General features: G+C 38.1%; 1 pseudogene; it reads left to right on the top strand.

Annotated features, from left to right (window-relative positions):
• The first annotated feature begins 7864 nt into the window (after positions 1–7864).
• On the top strand, positions 7865–17225 carry LOC102924447 (CDKN2AIP N-terminal-like protein pseudogene; annotated as a pseudogene).
• The last annotated feature ends 806 nt before the right edge of the window (positions 17226–18031 follow it).

Here is an 18031-nt window from a genome sequence, read left to right as displayed (position 1 = left end):
TCTTACTGACTGGTGCATCTCTCTGGATTTTGAAAATGTTCTTGTTATATAGGTTTGTCTGGCCCCAAATTTGTAACTCTCCTCCCTCAGGTATTGGTAGTACAAATCTGATACCATAACCAATGCTTATTTGAATTTTCAACTTAAGTTTTTTTTTCCTTTTCTATATAGTATATTTTTATATATTTTTGACATATTCATTATGGGTTAGATGGCACCATACTTTGTCCTGCCTCTTAAATCAGAAATACAAGTTTTTTCTCTATGATAATGGCTTTATCAAAAAAAAAAAAGAAAAAAAAAAAGCTTTCTCATCAAATTTTACATGTAATTGGATGTCCAGTGATTAAGTCTCAGTGTGCTTCTGTATTTTAAAAAATTATAATATTTCTCTTCTCTCAGATACTTAGGACTATGGTAAAATACCAGTGGGTTGGGCACTTATAAAACAGCTTTCCTTCAAGATAATCCTTGTTTAGAATAGAGTATGCTAAGCACTTTTTTTTCTAACTACAACTCCACTCACCCCTTTTAGCTAAAACTGAAGAAGATTCTTTGTGGGGCGTTTACCCACCAAACCCACAGCTCCCCAGAGTTTTCTTGAGTGTTAGCAGCAGAAAATATTAGATAGGAGGATTTATATTGTGGAGAATATTGAGGAGATAAACAGATAGAAAATAAAGGATAGCCTCGAGAGGGCCTGGAACCTTTTTCAATGGGCCCGACTGTCTCTGCCCCAGAGTATTTATAGAGATGCCAAAGGGTGGAGCAAAAGATCCCCCCTCCCCCAGCACAGCCAAGTGCAGACCATCTCAGATACCTGCACTCAGGCCCGTGGTCCTAATCATCCTCTATGGGGACCTGCTGTGTAAAGTAATGAGGAACCCGAAAACAGGCTCCCACAATTCTTTGAAGAACACTTGATGCTCCTAGAGGCAAAGCTCACTGAGTATGGGAATCCTCAAGGAATGTCTTTCCATGCTTATCCACTTGCTCACTAACATGGCACTGTATCCCTGGATGATTCTGATCCCATGCTCATGTTCTGAGAAGTGTGAGCCCCTCTGTGTAGTGCCTGTTTCCTTAGTTTTAAGGAAATAGTCTACCCTGCAATGCAGTTCCCTGATGGACTTAAAGGGAGTTGTTCAAGTACAGTTTGTTCATCTTTTGTCTTATGTGACTGATGAGAGTAATGACTCTCAAGCTCCAGACACCTATATGATAAGGTCGAAATGGGAAGTCTGACCTCTAGGCTCTGGAGGTCCCTATGTTTGTTTTCCATTCATGGCCACATCATTGGTTTTTCTTCTGTCTCTATCAGACAGCCCTCATTTCAACCACTCATATGTAGGACAAAACCTTGAATTTTAACCCTTTTGTTTCATTTTGTTTCTGAGATACTTGGGAGGTAGGAAGAACATTGAAAACAGGATGCTACTGCTTGCTCATTGTTTCTGTCTTTTGTGACTCTTGAAGCCTGAGATCCTCTGGGTTCCCTTCTTTCCCATAGACCTAAGTTAGGGATTTTTGATATTGCTCTTCTCTGGTCACTTACATTAACTACTGTACAGGTGCCTTCTCTCCTGATTTTAGTGATGGCCTTCAATTTGTACTCTATGGATTAAATCTTGAGCTAGATGACCCTGTAGCTGAAAGAATTCTCTGGTCCCACCTGGCTCCTGCAGCCCCAAGGTCCAGCAGTCATTCAGACCCAAGTAAACACACAGAGGCTTATATTATTTTTAAACTATATGGCCCAATGGCTCAGACTTCTTGCTAGGTAGCTCTTATATCTTAAATTAACCCATGTCTATAAATCTATACTTTTCCACATGGCTCGTGGCTTACCAGTACTTTACAGCTTGCTTCTTCTGGCTGCAGCTAGCAGTTTCTCCTCAACTTTGTCTTTTTCTTTCCTCTCTCTCTAGTTAGAATATCCTGCCTAACCTTATTCTGCCTCATCATTGGCCAAACAGTTTTATTTATCAACCAATCAGAGCAACACGTACAGAACATACGTTCACAGCATACAGAACCATATCACCCATCACAATCTACTTCTTTGTGAATTTGCCAGACATGTGATTGTAACATGTGAATGTATCTGTCATGTTCCTCAATCTCTTTACAACCTACTATTTGAGGATAGAGCCATTGCTCTGAATAAACTCAGAATTCTTAATGCTTTTCTTAACTTCATTTCTTGCTGGTTCTTTAACTATGTAGCTTGCCATTTTATCCCTCTTTCTATTGGACCATACCATTCACATTTTCTCTTTCCCAGAGAGGAGAAGGATATTCCAAATTTTGCACATTAACATAAGCTTAATTCATTTATATCACAAATTACATATGAAATATTCCAATCAGAATGAAGTTCCACAACTTGGTTTCTTTTTTCCACCTCACTTAGAACTTTTTTCTCTCTCTCTATTTTGTAGTCAATTTTATTTGCCTCACATCCTGTCTCTTTCCCACAAGGATAGAGGCTTTATCTCTTATTTATCATTGATTCCTTGGTATCTAGCATAGTGTCAGTCTCACAAAATGCATGTGATGAATATTTATAATGAGTTACAAGAGAATGCCATATGGGATTACATAAAACATGAAATGAGGCTCTATTTCTATATTCTTAACCTGCTTGCTGAACTTCCATGCTTATGCTCCTACTGTAAACTGTAAGCTATTAGGCTCAGCAGAATTTGTAAACAGCCAGCCTGCAGGCTGAATGTTATGCACAATATTGCTTTTTTTTCTTTTTTTGGCACTTCATACTTGGAAGAAAATGTTGCCAACATTTAAGGAGCATAAAACCCAAATTCTAATTTCCACTTCATCTTAAAAGTCCTTAAACCTAAAAGCTCAAACCTCAATTGTGCTTTGTGGTCCATCAGATATAGACAAGTGTGGAAGTATATTTTACTGCTGTTGTGTAACTTGATGCTAATGGGCAATATTTTTTAGCACCTTCAGTCTCTAATGCATTTTCTATAAAATGGATATAATGTGTAGAATTACTGTGACCAACAAGCTAACTAATTAGATAGTGTATACAAAGATATTAATTATACAGTTTACCTGTAAGATCTGGCACAAATCAAACATTTCACCAATAAATAAATTACCAATTTGCTATTGTTGAAATCAGCCAAGGGCTTCTATAATTAAGTTTGGATGTGTTTGTAACTTTCACTAATGGAAGAATTGCTTTAAAATTACAATAATAAATTTTGTGGTGTAATCAAGGAATGCTGTGAGTTATTGGGTGGTTCACTTGTGGCTGTTGTGTCTCTGTTACCCATCCAATGGGTAATGAATTCCCATCCAATGAAACTCAGCTATCTAGGACATATTTTCTTTCTCATTAGCAAAGCATCTCTGATGACTTCTTTATCTCACTTCTTTTCTCTAAAAAATATCAGAAGATTACTTGCTGAAGCTTTAGAGCTCTGAACTTTAGTTGGGTGGCCATCAGTGCAGATGTGGTCAAGGGCTCACAAAAAGTACTTTCTCTCATCACATTTCCATTTAGTCAACAGACCACATTAGTCTTGGAATTTAATTTTTACTGTCATATATTTTTCTTGTCCCCTTTTCTTCTAGTATATGTGCATAGATATATAAATACCACAGCTGTCTTTGCTCTAGGGTAAATCGGTTATTTTATCAGTGTACCTTTCCTCTTTCTTTTACTGCTAAGCAGCCTTGACTTAAGCTATTGAACTTGTTTCAGGGTTTTTAAGCCAAGCACACTTTTGGCATTCATCACTTTGCCTATTCAATTAAATGTTAGCTATCCTGTGAATGAGTCTTAATGTCTAATTAGGTGAAACAGGCAAAACTAGAGAATAAGCACCTAAAATACATGTGCAGATTCCAGAGGAATTTGGAACTACACATGACACAGAGATAATCTGGAACTGTCTATGAGGAATTTGGAACTATCCATGACACAGTTTCCTATATTTAGTAAGAATGGAATTGGTAGAACAAGAGAAAAGGCAGAGTCCCTTAGACATTTTGGACAAGGGTCATTGTCCTCTTGCAAAGTAGTTGGCGGGTAGTGAATGCATATTTCACACAGAAGGCTAGTCAGAAGGCTTTCAAAACCTGCCTTAGCCAAGCTTTATTGTCCCAGCTTGGTTCTGCTCGCTGTCTTGCTTCTAATTCATGCAACTAGGCATATAGACTCTGTAAAACCCTAAACTACTGTTTCAGAAGATTTGTAGGCCATTGTTTATTTTACATAAGAGATTCCACAGAAACAGAACTCATCCTTTTTTAGTCGTGTGTTATGATTTGCTTTCTAGATGTTTCTCATCTAATCTATATTTTAACTTGTTTCTCAAATATATCTTAAAAGCTTATCTGGATGCACTCATTTAAAAATTGAACTTTGTCACATTGGTTACCAAGCATTCAGTAAGACTAGCTATATCCAATTCATAACACTAAATTCAGAGCAGTACAGGTTTAAAAAGAAATGCTAGAATTTTTTATGGTACTTTAACTATGAACATTATCCAATTATGAAAAATTCAGCAAGCATCATAAACAATAATAATATAAGGTGAAAGATATAGTGAATGAAATATTAGTGAACCTCTGAATACATGGACATGGGGATGTTTGCAAAAATAATGCTCAGTTAAGAGGGCTCCAGAACCACCAACTGGTTGGAAATTCATGCCATCATATCATCTATTTAAAGATCATTCCACACAAGAGATTTAAGAGATCTTGGCTAAGTGCAACAAAAAAGACAAAGAAAAACTATCATTTGTACTAAGTAGCCATTCCAGCTTTGATCTGGAAGTTCCAATCCCCATTGAGACTTTGGCAACTGTCACGCCTATGAGGCAGGGCCAGGGGAGGTGCCTGGAGAACCGAGATCTGAATGGGCGAGCACTCTCTCTGTTCCAGGACCCTGAATGGTGGAGGTGGACCAAGCAGAGCTCCAGAGAACACTGCTGGATTGCGATACAACTTCCCCAGACCCCGCAACCTACCGATCCCTTAATTTGTAAGTTACACCATTAAATAAATATCCTTTTAACTATGTGGAGTGGCCTTAATAATTTCACCAATAATCATTCCTTAACATTTCTATTTTAAGTGTCTTGGATTACCAATATATTTTGATCAAAACAACAGGAAAGCATCATCTTGACATAGGGACACCCATTGCTGATATAATAAATACTGATATTAACATGGATTCACTGCTTGTTGCATCATTGAAATATGGAAAGAATGAGGTCATGAGAAACTAGGGGTTCTGATCATTCAGTCTTAGAGGAAGCAGAATACAGACATGCTGAGAGAAGAGTAACTGATGCAGCTGCTTATAATATGGCCTCAGCTTCATCTTCTCTAAATATGAGTTAAGGATAAAATTTGGGTCATTCCTATGACTTGGGGTAGATATATTCTATACCTCAGTTATTTTTCTTTAGGGACTTTGCTGACAAGCAGAGGGTATTCCTATTGATCATCAATGGAATATATAGAGAACACAGGAAGAGAAACTTTGGGAAGGTTTAGAATTAGGAGCATGGTGTTTTTTGTTACCTAAAGCGTTAAGAGTCAGAGCAATGGTGCAGGCATATCTAACAAGTTAGGCTGGGACACTCATCTTCAGTTGGCTAACTAAAAGGGAAAATCATTTGAAAAGCAAAAATGATAGATGTATTAAATGTGGCTACGACTAGATGAGGAACAAGGAGGTCCCGTGATCCCACAGTCCCTTGTTGGTATTCTGAACTGAGGTTTGAGTTTCAGTAGAAGTTAAATAGTATGCATAATCAAATGATCCAGGTCCAGGTGTGGCTTTGTTCCTTACTGAACCACCATGGTTTCCTCTTGTTCCAGTATCTCTCACACATGGTCTGATAAGTTAAAACTTTGTGAAGTCTTTTTTTGAGGAGACAACTTGCTCCCCCAGTTGGCATCAGACTTTAGTATTTCCTTCTCCTGGCATGAGAAATCAAAAGGAAACTTCAGTTTCTTGGAGTACATTGTCTCAAAATTCTGACAGCTGAGACGAGGGGGACAAGCATTTCTTTTAAATGTCTTCATTTCTCTCAGGATCACAGTTTGATTTGTTTTACAATGTGGCTTTAAACTTATTATCCTGACTCATTTGAGAGCCATCTTAGATCTTTGTTTAAACTCTCCATCACACTGGCAAAAGGAAGATACCATGCACTGGCAAGATTTTAATTGAAGCCATGTAGGAATAGAGGCATGGCTTCCCTGGAGCTCCAGTTGCATCTGCCTGAACAAAACATCTCTCTATCTCTATGAATGATTGATGTGCAATGGCTGCTAAGCTGAGCTACTGATTAAACACAGAGAGTGAACAAAAAAGGCGGCAGGTTTTATTCACACTGCATGTGCTGAGTTCTGTTTCTTCAACACAGGGATAGGGAGGAGAATCTGCTAAGCCAACCCCTAAGAATACAGAACATTGACACCATGGTATCCTAAAGATCATATGTGACTTAAGAGTTCTGGTGATTTAAAGGCTATATGCCCAGTGCTGGCTTCGTCTTTAGCACTCTCTTTTTCCATATATTAATTATGAGCTTTCATTGATTAGTTGGTACAGGTCTTTCTTTTCTTCGAATATGCATCTAAGCATGCTGGTCACTATTTGAACCATATTCAAAATCAGAGTTGATAAGACCTACTTGTGTCTTTAGAAATAGAAAACAGATCTAAATCAGATCTTAAGTCACATATGCCAACCCACCTTTCCCAGAGCCTTACATTAAGGAAATAGCCCAGTAAGTTATGAATTGGGATTTGTTTCCCATTCATTATTCTTTTGTGTATGTCTAACTCCTTCGTAGGAGAGATCATCAGGAAAGCTAACTCAAAGTTAGTTTTACCTAATTATAGTGGAATACTCTCAAGCCTCCAGGCATAGCACAGACTGCTTATGCTTTTCATGTATTTATTGTCTTTGGGTCTAGATTCTGCTTTATCCACTGTTCTGAATAGTGCTTTTCAAAAATTATTTCTTCTAGTATAGACATTGAACACATTATATCCAAGGTTGTAAGAACAAAGTACAGCTCCATATTAGAAACTGAGGCAGCGATTGATTGAAGTTTCACAAAATAAAGCAAATAAACAGACCCAAAATCCAGCAACCGACATGACAAGTGCACAGCCATAGGAAACAGCCAACTTACAAAGGAGGTTTGCAGTCATTTATTTCTGAAGGAAATGTATTCTGCAGAGCTGATAAGAAAATACATTTTGTAAATAGGCAGCCTGAGCTAAAATCCTTGTAAGTGGTCTTGGGGCGGTTAGTTAAACCATCCTGAGCCTTGCTTCCTTCATGTGCAGAAAGCATTAGAGAGAAATCAGTCTCCTGGTTTTATGCAGAGACTAAGTTCTTACATACATTGTGAAAAGATGTGCAAAACATGTTTTGAAGGGTTTTTTTTTCCTGTTTTGACAAATTATCTTTTGTATTCTTCCATCTCCCCATTGACTACATATAACATAGCACTAGCTCTTCAGTTCACAGAACTAGTCATGTTCCAGTTTGAGAATCGTGAATACGCTGATAGCAGCCATTTCTGTATGGTGCATTTGTCTCCTAAGTCCTTGCTCCTCATTCACAGACACAGTGATTAATTCTATACTTGCTTGAAAGAATAGAGTAGAAAGGTGCTTCCCCAAGTCATCTAGCTCTAGGGAAATGGATTCTGTTTGCTTTTGGTTTAACTGATCCCTTCTTCCTCTGGGCTGTGAATTTTTGCTTTCCTTTTAAAAAATAAAGAACAAATAAAAATAAACCCTCACGATTTGTCCATGCCTTCCAGTCATTTCTGCTGTCCAGGACACAATGATAGATTCTAACACAGCAGCAACAGCTGGAGAGTTTGGCATGCTCCTCTGGGAGATCCCAATAGTTGGTGAAACTGAAAATAAAGAGATCTTAGGCATCTCCCTAAAGTGCTTTTCTACCATCCTGATGGCTGGTTTGTTTGCCCATGCTGCTTGAGCAGAGGTCTGTTAATACAATGTTTGCAAAACAGCTGGGGAAATGCTTAGGTATAAAGGACTGCAGGAACAGCTTTGATTGTTATTAATGAAACTGCCTCACCATTTGGCACAGTGTCTTGTGCCTTTGGAGTGCTGTATTCAGTAATATCTGCCTGAGGTATGCTTTGTCCGCTTGCAATTCACGGCCAATTAAAATAATAAATAAGCAGCATGAGCTGTAGAAAGTAGAGGAAATGATAACTTTTCTTCCTGGTCAGAGAAAGGAGAGGCTGACTAGGACAGAGAAGATGAGAACTTAGGGTAACTATTTTCCTCTCCCATAGTACCAGTTTTATTTTCAATTTATTCACACTGCAATGGGTAAAGGGGGAGGCTTAGCCACAACACTGCCATAACAGACCATTGAGGTCTTCTATTTTCACACAGTACAGACTATATATTTCACATAAGTCTAACCTCCCCTTTATTGTTACTGTAGACTCTTGGTATTTAATCCATTCATTGGGGGTGGGGGGAAGTACATTAGCTTTATTCTATGGGAGACAACAAGAAATACCAAACACATCCTTATTCCTAACAATGTACCTATCTACCTGTTACAATCTGGGACCCCTACCTGCATGGAGCTACATGTATGCCCCACTTCAGAAAATGGAAATGTTACACCCCTTAGCAAACTCTTGATAATTCATTTCTATTCAAATATGCTCCTGGATATCACGAATTGGGAGAAAGGGGCTTGATGTGGCAAAAAACTGTGTCCTCTGATTGAACTTTCAGGGAGAATCCTCTATTCAGCATTTTATACCTATACATAATTGGTTGTGCATATGATTAAAATCAGAGGTATTATGAGTGGTGGAGAAAAGCTTACATAATCCAAGTCTGTCAGTCAAAACAGAGAAATGTCCAAACTACAACCTTAGCAACCACCTCCTCTTTAGACACCATAAAAGAAGGCTCCAAGCAACAAGCCCTCAAATGCTCTTCCCTCAGGTGTCACTGCCTCTCTGCTCACTCTATTCAAAACTTGGGAATTCACTTTCATTTTAATACAGTTTCTCCCTGATTTACCTCTTGATTGTACATCTTTTCTAATTCTATGAACAAGGGCCAAGAACCTGACCACACTTGGTTCAGACAGCAGCATCTGGTTCCAATGCTATATTCTATTAAGTTTGTTCCTTTAAACTCTCAGTGCAAGGAAATAACCCATAAAACATGTAGCCTCTTAAAATACTCATCCATGGTAAATGACATTGTTTTCATGAGACTTCAAGCATCTAGGTAAATTGTCCCAGATCACAAACATTTCAGGTAGGTTTGTGAAGAGTAAATTAGACATGTTCCCACAAAATGTTTGTTTTACAGCTTGACCTTATATCAAGACTCAAGAAAGTTAAAGTGAATCTTAGTCCAGAGTTAAAATAAAGACATATACTTTTGTTTCACCTCATATAAATTACTTACAGACTGTCCTTCTATACACACAGAGAGAGATATACATAACATAAAATCCTAAACTGAGAACCTATTCATACATGATTTGTTTCTTCTTTAAAACTTACTGAAAGCTCCCATGAAATTGTGTTAAAACCATGTAAGAGGCCGGGCAGTGGTAGCACAGTGATACCTTTAATCCCAGCACTTGGGAGGCAGAGGCAGGTGGACCTCTGTGTGTTCGAGGCCAACCTGGTCTACAGAGCTAGTTCCAGGAGAGCCAGGGCTACACAGAGAAACCCTATCTTGAAAAACTAAATAAATGCATACATAAATAAATAACTTAAGAAGACAAAGGAAAGAAAAGGAGAGGGAAATGTTATTTTCCTGAAGGCTTACATAACAGAGCCAGTAGAATTCCAGCTGTGTGTGTCATCTCATGTTCATGGTCACTTTGAAGAAGTTGGGATTACTCCCATTATGGAAACAAGAAGATAAAAATTCAGAGAACCCACATAACTAGCAAATGTCATTAATTACCTGTCAGAAACGGGATTGCACCTGCTTTTGCCAAATGTTTATACCATTACAACAATACAAGGGCATGTTAATGAGAGAATAATAACATTCTGCCCACCATCAGACTACAATTACAGTTTACTTACTTCTGGTTCTGCTGGTGTATTAGCAGATTATCTGCCCATCCACCTGAGACCCCAGCCCCTTCCTGAGACTTAGAGACAGGTCCCCAGCTCCCATCCTGCCCAGGACTCCCCTTCTGGACCAGAGGTGTCTGGGTTCAGCCTAAACCCCATCCCTGGGCACCAGCCACTCCAGGGAAACCTGCCCAACTTGGCCCCAGGTTCTGGCCACTGGACAGGTTCCCTTCTAGCCCTACTGGGAAGGCTTCCCTTCTCCAAGACCCCCCGCAGACCCTGCAATCTCCAAGCCCTGCCCCCACGCCCATTGGCCCAAGACCCCAGCCACTTCCTGAGACTTAGAGACCGGCCCCCAGTTCCCATTCTGCCCTGGACTTCCCTTCTGGACAAGAATGCCCATCCTGCCCCGGACTTTCTGTCTGGATAAGAGCTCCCATCCTGGCCTGGAGTTTCCATTTGGACAAGAGAGCTCCCATCTGGACAAGAGAGAGAGGCTTCCTGAATCTGTCAGCTCTGTCTGAAACAAGTGCGCTGATAAGACCAAGAACAAGCCACAAAGAGATGGGCAGACGTCAAGGCAGAAGTACATACAACAAAATGAAGAGCAATACAGCATCACCAGAACCTAGCCCTCCTCCAACATCTAGACCTGAACATCAAAAATTGGAAGAAGCAGAAGAAAATAGCCTTATGAATAACATCATGAAGAAGGTAGAGGCTTGTATAGAGGAAAAGACAAAAAAATGGGAAGAACGCTATAAAAAACTAGAGGAAAGGACAAATAAAGTAGAAGAAAACAATAAAGTCCTAAAAGAAATCAATAAAGCACTGAAAGAAAATCATGAAAAAGCAATGAAACAAATAAAGGAAACAGTCCAAGATTTGAAAAGGGAAATAGAAAACATAAAGAAAACACAAACAGAGGGTATACTGGAAATAGAAAATCTGAGTAAACGATTGGGAACTTCAGATGCAAATATAACCAACAGAATGCAAGAGATGGAAGAGAGGATCTCTGGTGTTGAAGATACCGTAGAAGAAATAGACTCATCAGTCAAAGAAAACACTAAAACCAACAAAGTCATGAACCAAAATGTCCAAGAAATTTGGGACACCATGAAAAGTCCAAACCTACGAATAATAGGGATAGAAGAAGGAGAATACTAACTCAAAGGCACAGAAAATATATTCAACAAGATCATAGAAGAAAACTTTCCCAACTTAAAGAAGGAAATGCCTATGAAGATACAAGAAGCCTATAGAATACCAAACAGACTAGACCCCCCAAAAAGTCCCCTTGCTACATAATAATTAAACAACTAAACGTACAGAATAAAGAAAGAATATTAAGAGCAGCAAAGGAAAAAGGCCAAGTGACTTATAAAGGCAAACGCATCAGAATAACACCCGATTTCTCAATGGAGACTTTGAAAGCTAGAAGGACCTGGACAGATGTAATGCAGACACTAAGAGACCATGGATGCCAGTCTAAGCAATATTTGGTGTAAGTAGAATACAGTTGTTTCACAAAAGAAAAATCACATAACTGCCTCTCTCTACTGTACTTTGCTTTAATGTATCTAGCTTGGTCTAACATATTATTTATGCATTTGTTGCCTGTCTCCTTGTAGAGAATTTAATCTCTTGAAAAGAGGACTTTAGTTCATTTCTACTATATCTTTAGCTTCTAAAACAGGACTTGGAAACTAATTGTTATTAGTATAAATTTACAATTTCAAATAATCATGTCTTCCATGTTGACTATGCCTGCTTACATAAAATTGAATCAGTATGACAGGTTTTGGCCCCCAAAGGAAAAATATTTACTTTCAACATAGAGTCTCTTATAATTCTTGCTCTATACTACAAAAAGATACTTGTAAACTGTAAGGAAATCAATACATATAATTGATGAAGCAATGAGATTGCTAACAGAGACATTGCTTTCAATTTCCTAAATTTCATGTAAAAAATTACTTAACCATTTGATAATTGTTTCTCCAAATAATAATAATAGTGACAATAATAATAACAACAAATATATTCTAAAGGACAGAAATGAGAGAAAAAATGAACCATACGTAGTCTGCACTTGGTAAAATGAAACAAAAACATTTATTCTCTACCCTCACATTCCTTGATACACTCAGTGAGGGTGATTTTAAGGACTACTTGCTTTTCGCTTGCTTTTCAGGACCTCCTCAACTCACCCTTTCAGGGCCATGCTACTTAGCAATACAAAGATTGCAATAATATTGAGGTCCCTAAATCAGAATTTCTGTCTGTAGAAGTTGGAAGACTTAGACTGCTTAAGCATGACAGAGAATGTAAGGCTGTAAGACTCAGGCCCAAATGTCAATCATCTTAATCTTCTAAAGTCATTAAAATTGTTAAATAATATTTAGATTGCTGAAACAGACTATATAACAAATGGAAGCACTTTCTTAGGTCAGGGTTTTACTTCGCTAATAGTTTCAGGAAATGTGTTAATCATCGATTTCTCTACAATATATTTTATACTTAAACATACCAGTCAAGACAAAGTCAGATTATCTATCTATTCATCTATCTATCTATCTATCTATCTATCTATCTATCTATCCATATATCTGTCTGTCTATTTTCCTTCCTGTCTCTTTACTGTTTATCTATCATCTCTGCTTATCTTCCTGCTTTCCTGGCTAGGAAAATAATATCATGCATTTCACAATTCCTGTTATTCCTGGATTCAACACCTTCCATAGTTAATGTAACAAGTACCAGTATTCTGCCTTTTGTAGAAATTTATTGAATATGTGATAGCCAATAAAAAACCATCTGAGAAAACAATATTTTCCCCTGAGCAAAGCTTAGTATATTTCCTAGGAATAGATATTAAATAAGAATATTTTTAAACTTTTGCTTTGATCAGCTAATAAACCATTTTCACCAAATTTAGATGAGATGTAAAGCAAAGAATGATATTTGGCAAGTTTTGTCATGATATATTATATTCTCTATATTTATGCTTTAAAATAATAATCTGCATTCACTCTTCATGACTGAAATCCTAGCACATAAAAAAAAAATCAGTTCATTTTTCCTGAGATGTTTCAAAATAGACAAGTATAGTTCAGTGTGCATGTTTGATTAAAAACTACAAATGAAATATTTAGGGTGTGGTTCAACTGAATTCATAATAAATGAAAAGATAAATTATATATAATGGAACTTTTTTTCTATAACAGTGGCTTGAAGTGTTAGACACATCTTGATGTGTTTCCTGAATTTGATAAAAGGACCATAACTTACACACATGATGAATGCTGGCTTAGTATAAATTTAAGGTAGATGTCTCTTTATTTAGACTACTTGAGATTCAGGCTTACTTTACTTGGGAAAGACTCTAATCTCCATGATGCAGTGTTTTTATCTCTAAAGGATTATAAAAGTACCACCTACTCACTAGTTAAGAACAGTACATCAATTAGTTAATACAAAACAGCTAAATCATTTTTATTTCACACACTATTATTTGTGAGCACTGTGGAAATGTCACTGAACTTTACTTAATGAGAACTCAGTGGTAATTTCTGCTTTTTAGACTTGTCATTGTATAAATGACAAAACTTGCTAACATCACAGTTTTTAATTTTTAAGGTTGAAGTTACCCACCAAAGAGGCTAAACACTTAGGTTAAACTGAATAATAAATGTTAATTAGCATATTTGTCAGCCCATTGTAATTCACAATTCATGTTAAAAATGCAATCAAATGTGTGTGGAATTATAAATAAGCACATAGAAAAAAGTGGCAAAATAAAAAAAAAACTTCACTTTGGAGGTATAGCAGATAGATAGAAAGAGAAATAAGAAATAAATTTAAAGCTACTATATTTCAAAGAAAAAATGAGGAAAGAACTCAGAAAATTAACTTTCAGAAGAAAATAATTAAAAGGTATATCTTACGCAGTATTTTTTTATACTCTTCATTAGTATAAACTAATGAGACCTCTAATTGCTGTAACCTTTATAGATAGTTGTCTAGAAATGTGTGTTCAAATCTTTACAGACATCCATACCCTTGAGCTTAGTCATCCAGGCCAAACAAACAAACAAAAAACAACAATAGATACCTAAACAATAGTTATGTATAAAGGTTTTATACATATATTAAATTTTAATGGCATTAAGTGGAGAGAAAGAAAGGTTCACAATGACACTTGATGGGAACTACTTTTTCAAACAAAACATATTTAATAGGAGAGATAATGCTTATAATATATATAAATACAAAGTTAAATGTGTGTTTTTATTCATATTTTATTGACTATATAGCAATTTATTTCTAATCTGGACTCCGTGATAAAGTAAAAAAGTCTTTGTTTTTCCTAACTACCACATTCAATGTTCTATATCAGCTGTCTTCTGTGTTCATTGGACACTGCCTTGGACCTCATACAGCCATCAGTCACCCTCATTTTCAGAGACTGAGAAGCTTAGTTTGTATTACTGTGTTTGGTCTGTGGAATATATGAAGATCTACACTAAGCCTTTCCTCTGATATAACTTGGGCAGTCTTATGTGTAGTCTAGAGGTGCTGTTTGGATACATTAGCTCAAGTTCTTCAAGATGATTTTTGCCATCTCTCAACAAGACTGTGGTAATCTATCAAGCATGACACAGAAGCTATTGGATTTTATTAACCATCATCTTCACCTGGGGCAATAAATCCAGCTCCTATTTTATGACATGTGGATTCTTATAATCTGTACTATTTAACTTTGGGGTACTTGTTTAAAGTCAAAGATGATAAAATTTGCATTTCAACACTAAATTTTGAAACTACAGATTATTTCTGTTCTTTTTTACATGAATTATTTCAATCAACCAGTTTTAATTTTATGATTATTTTAATAAAATTAAGAAATATGACTCATTCTGTTATGTTGTTGACAATGTGCATTAATCCTATTACCTAAAGCATATTGTACTCTACTCGTGGGTAATCATTGTCCTTAGTGTTTATACATAAATCATGAGTACTTCATAAATCACTGTTTACTAAGTGTCAAGTCAGGTCAACAATAGGTTAATAAAAATAGATAGGCAAAAAGGTCCTGAACATTGGAGTTGACCTTCAGTATCCACTATATATGATATAACTACACCTCTGCTAGTAACCTTGCCTCTGGCTTCCCACTATGGGATAGACACTATGCTCAAACAAACATGACTTTTGGGGTTTTTTGTTTTTGTTTGTTTGTTTCTTTCTTTAGTTTCATCCTTAAATAAGGACTGCTTCTTTCACAGTGAAGCTTAGAGAAGTATCTTTTTACATACAACATAATTCTTTATTGATTCTTTGGGAATTTCCCATCATGAACCCCAATCCTGCTCACCTCCCAGTCCCTCTATACCCTCCTCTTACCCCTGAAGCATCACCCTCAAAAGAAACTCCCCTGTTAAAAACAAAACAAAACAAACAAACAAAAAAACCCACCTCTTCATTCATCCTATTAGGTTCTATGCAATATACCACCCTTTTGTTCAATCAACCCTACCCTGGAAGTGTTCATTGCAATGAGTCATTGGTCTGGATCCAGGCCTCCAGGACAATATCATCACTGGACCCCCATGGAAACTCCTCTTGAATATCCTACTGTTGCCCCGAGTCTTGGGGATCCTATGATTATTATTCCACAGGACCAATCCTTTAATGCATTCCAGCAGATCATAGATGGGGTAGATGTTCAGGCAGGCCAATCTAAACGCCAGGATATGGTTCTGGGTGGTAGCTGATCTGGTCAGTCTGGGCCATTGGAACTTCCTACCTCAGGCAAGGGGCAGAGCCAGTTCCCCTAGGCCCATGGTTAGGAGTGGAGTCATGCTCCCCAGTGTGTGTGGTAGTGGGGCAGTGGGGTGGAGGGAAGCTCTCCCATCAGGGTGGAGTCAGCTTTCCTGCTGCAGTGTCCAGCAAGGGACAGGGCCAGATATCCCAGGGCCAATGAGGGGAGGCGTGGCTCAGCCTTACCTGTTATGATTTCAAGTGCATGGTACCTATGGCCCCCTGTGGCAACACAGGCCGTGGACATTATCACAGACCCCAGGTGCAATACAAACACTGACCCAGACATGGCCCTGTTTAACCAAGATCAGTAAACTAGAAAGGTGGTGTTACCAACATTCATATTCTATTCGACATATTAGAAGATTCTGTTCTTTTTTACTGTTCCCCATGAGAGAAACACACACACACACACACACACACACACACACACACACACACACACACACACACACACACACAAAGAAACAAACCCAAAACAGTTCCACAGTGCAGAATAGGACTGTTACAGTATCACGACTCTCTCTGCCAAGGTGACAAACTATCTTGTCAAGGGGAGGCAGCGAAATCTGTGTTCCTTTTTTTTTTTCTCTAAACATAAAACTACTTAAAAAAAATAAAAGCTTGTAAGAAAATTAAAAAGCCAAGAACAGTTGGTATTATATGATTAAGATATACGAGGCAGGCCAGGCGGTGGTAGTGCGTGCCTTTAATTCTAGCACTCCGGAGGCAGGGGCAGACGGATCTTTGTGAGTTCGAGGCCACCCTGGGCTACAGAGTGAGTTCTAGGAAAAGCGCAAAGCTACACAGAAAAATCCTGTTTTGAAAAAATCAGAAAAAAAAAAAAATTAGGCATAGTGCGACCCTTGGCAGAGGCAGCAGTGGTAGGACCCTTGGTGGGTGGCAAGGCCACCACCGCAGTAGAGGAGCTAGTTTCCGGAGTACAACAGGCAGCCACTTCACCAAGCAGTTTTGCTCATACTCGAGAAGCATTGGTGAACTCGCAGGGAGTTCATCCTACCTTACCTGCCTGAGTAACAAGACCCACCTGACTGTGGTGGCCGCCTGGACCAATTGTTGTCCCTATTCATGGTCTGGGCCAACCATCTCTTCCTGGGTTGGAGTTACAATAAAGACATTTTTGGGCAAGGTGATGGAATGGCTGATGGGAGTGAACTGGAAGATCTGGCAGAGTTTGCAACCAGAAATGAATTAATAAACAAACATCAAAGCCAAAGCAGATTTACCATGTTCCCATCCCTGGGATATGCTTAGAAAGGAGGCCAGGGTGGAGGTAACAGAATCCTGGCAGTTCATGAGAGTCCCAGCATTTGCAGCAAAGAAGTAGCTGGAATGGAAAGGGATGTGTCCACAAAGGTTTCAAAGAAATCTTCATTCTTCCAGAACCTGATGCTGTAACAGTACATGTGCTAGTTAGGTTTATGTATTTACAAATGGCAAACTCTCTGAAATTTCATCAGCATCATCCAAGTCAAACTTTGAAATACCTTTTTTGTTGTCATAATAATGACGAGTGATGAATTTTATAATTCGATGTTTTTAGCAGAACACCATTAAGTGTATTCTTGTTTGTGTCCCACCCCCACCCCTTTTTGTCCTCCTGAGGCAGGCCAGATTCTCTATGCCATTATTTCTGCCTGAACCCAATATTTGTCCATCACTGCCGATGTCACTGAAGCACTTATGTGTTAACCTATTGGAGCACTCCTGTGGCTGGACTCTCAGATAGTTGTGTAAGGAATGGGGATCATGATGCAGGCCTGAAGCAGCTGAGCTAGTTCCTAGGAAAGAGGTGGCTTACAAGGAAGCATGTGGTTTTATTTTAAAATTCACTGAGGGCTAGAGTTGTAGCTCAGTGGGAGAGGGCTTGCTTAGCATACTTGAGGTCCTCAGTATTGCAAAGAAAGAAAAAAATAGCTAGTCAGATTAAAAATGGCTGAAAGTATATACACCTTTGTCCAGCCAGATAGCTGATTTTTAGACTCTCTAGGTCTTCCAGACTGCTCATGTGCCTACATTCTCTTTGTTTCTAGAAGACTTTCAGACTTGAAGAACTACCT

Source organism: Peromyscus maniculatus, chromosome 1 (genome assembly GCF_049852395.1).
Source record: "Peromyscus maniculatus bairdii isolate BWxNUB_F1_BW_parent chromosome 1, HU_Pman_BW_mat_3.1, whole genome shotgun sequence".
NCBI classification, from domain to species: Eukaryota; Metazoa; Chordata; class Mammalia; order Rodentia; family Cricetidae; genus Peromyscus; species Peromyscus maniculatus.
This window is presented reverse-complemented; position numbering and strand designations above follow the sequence as displayed.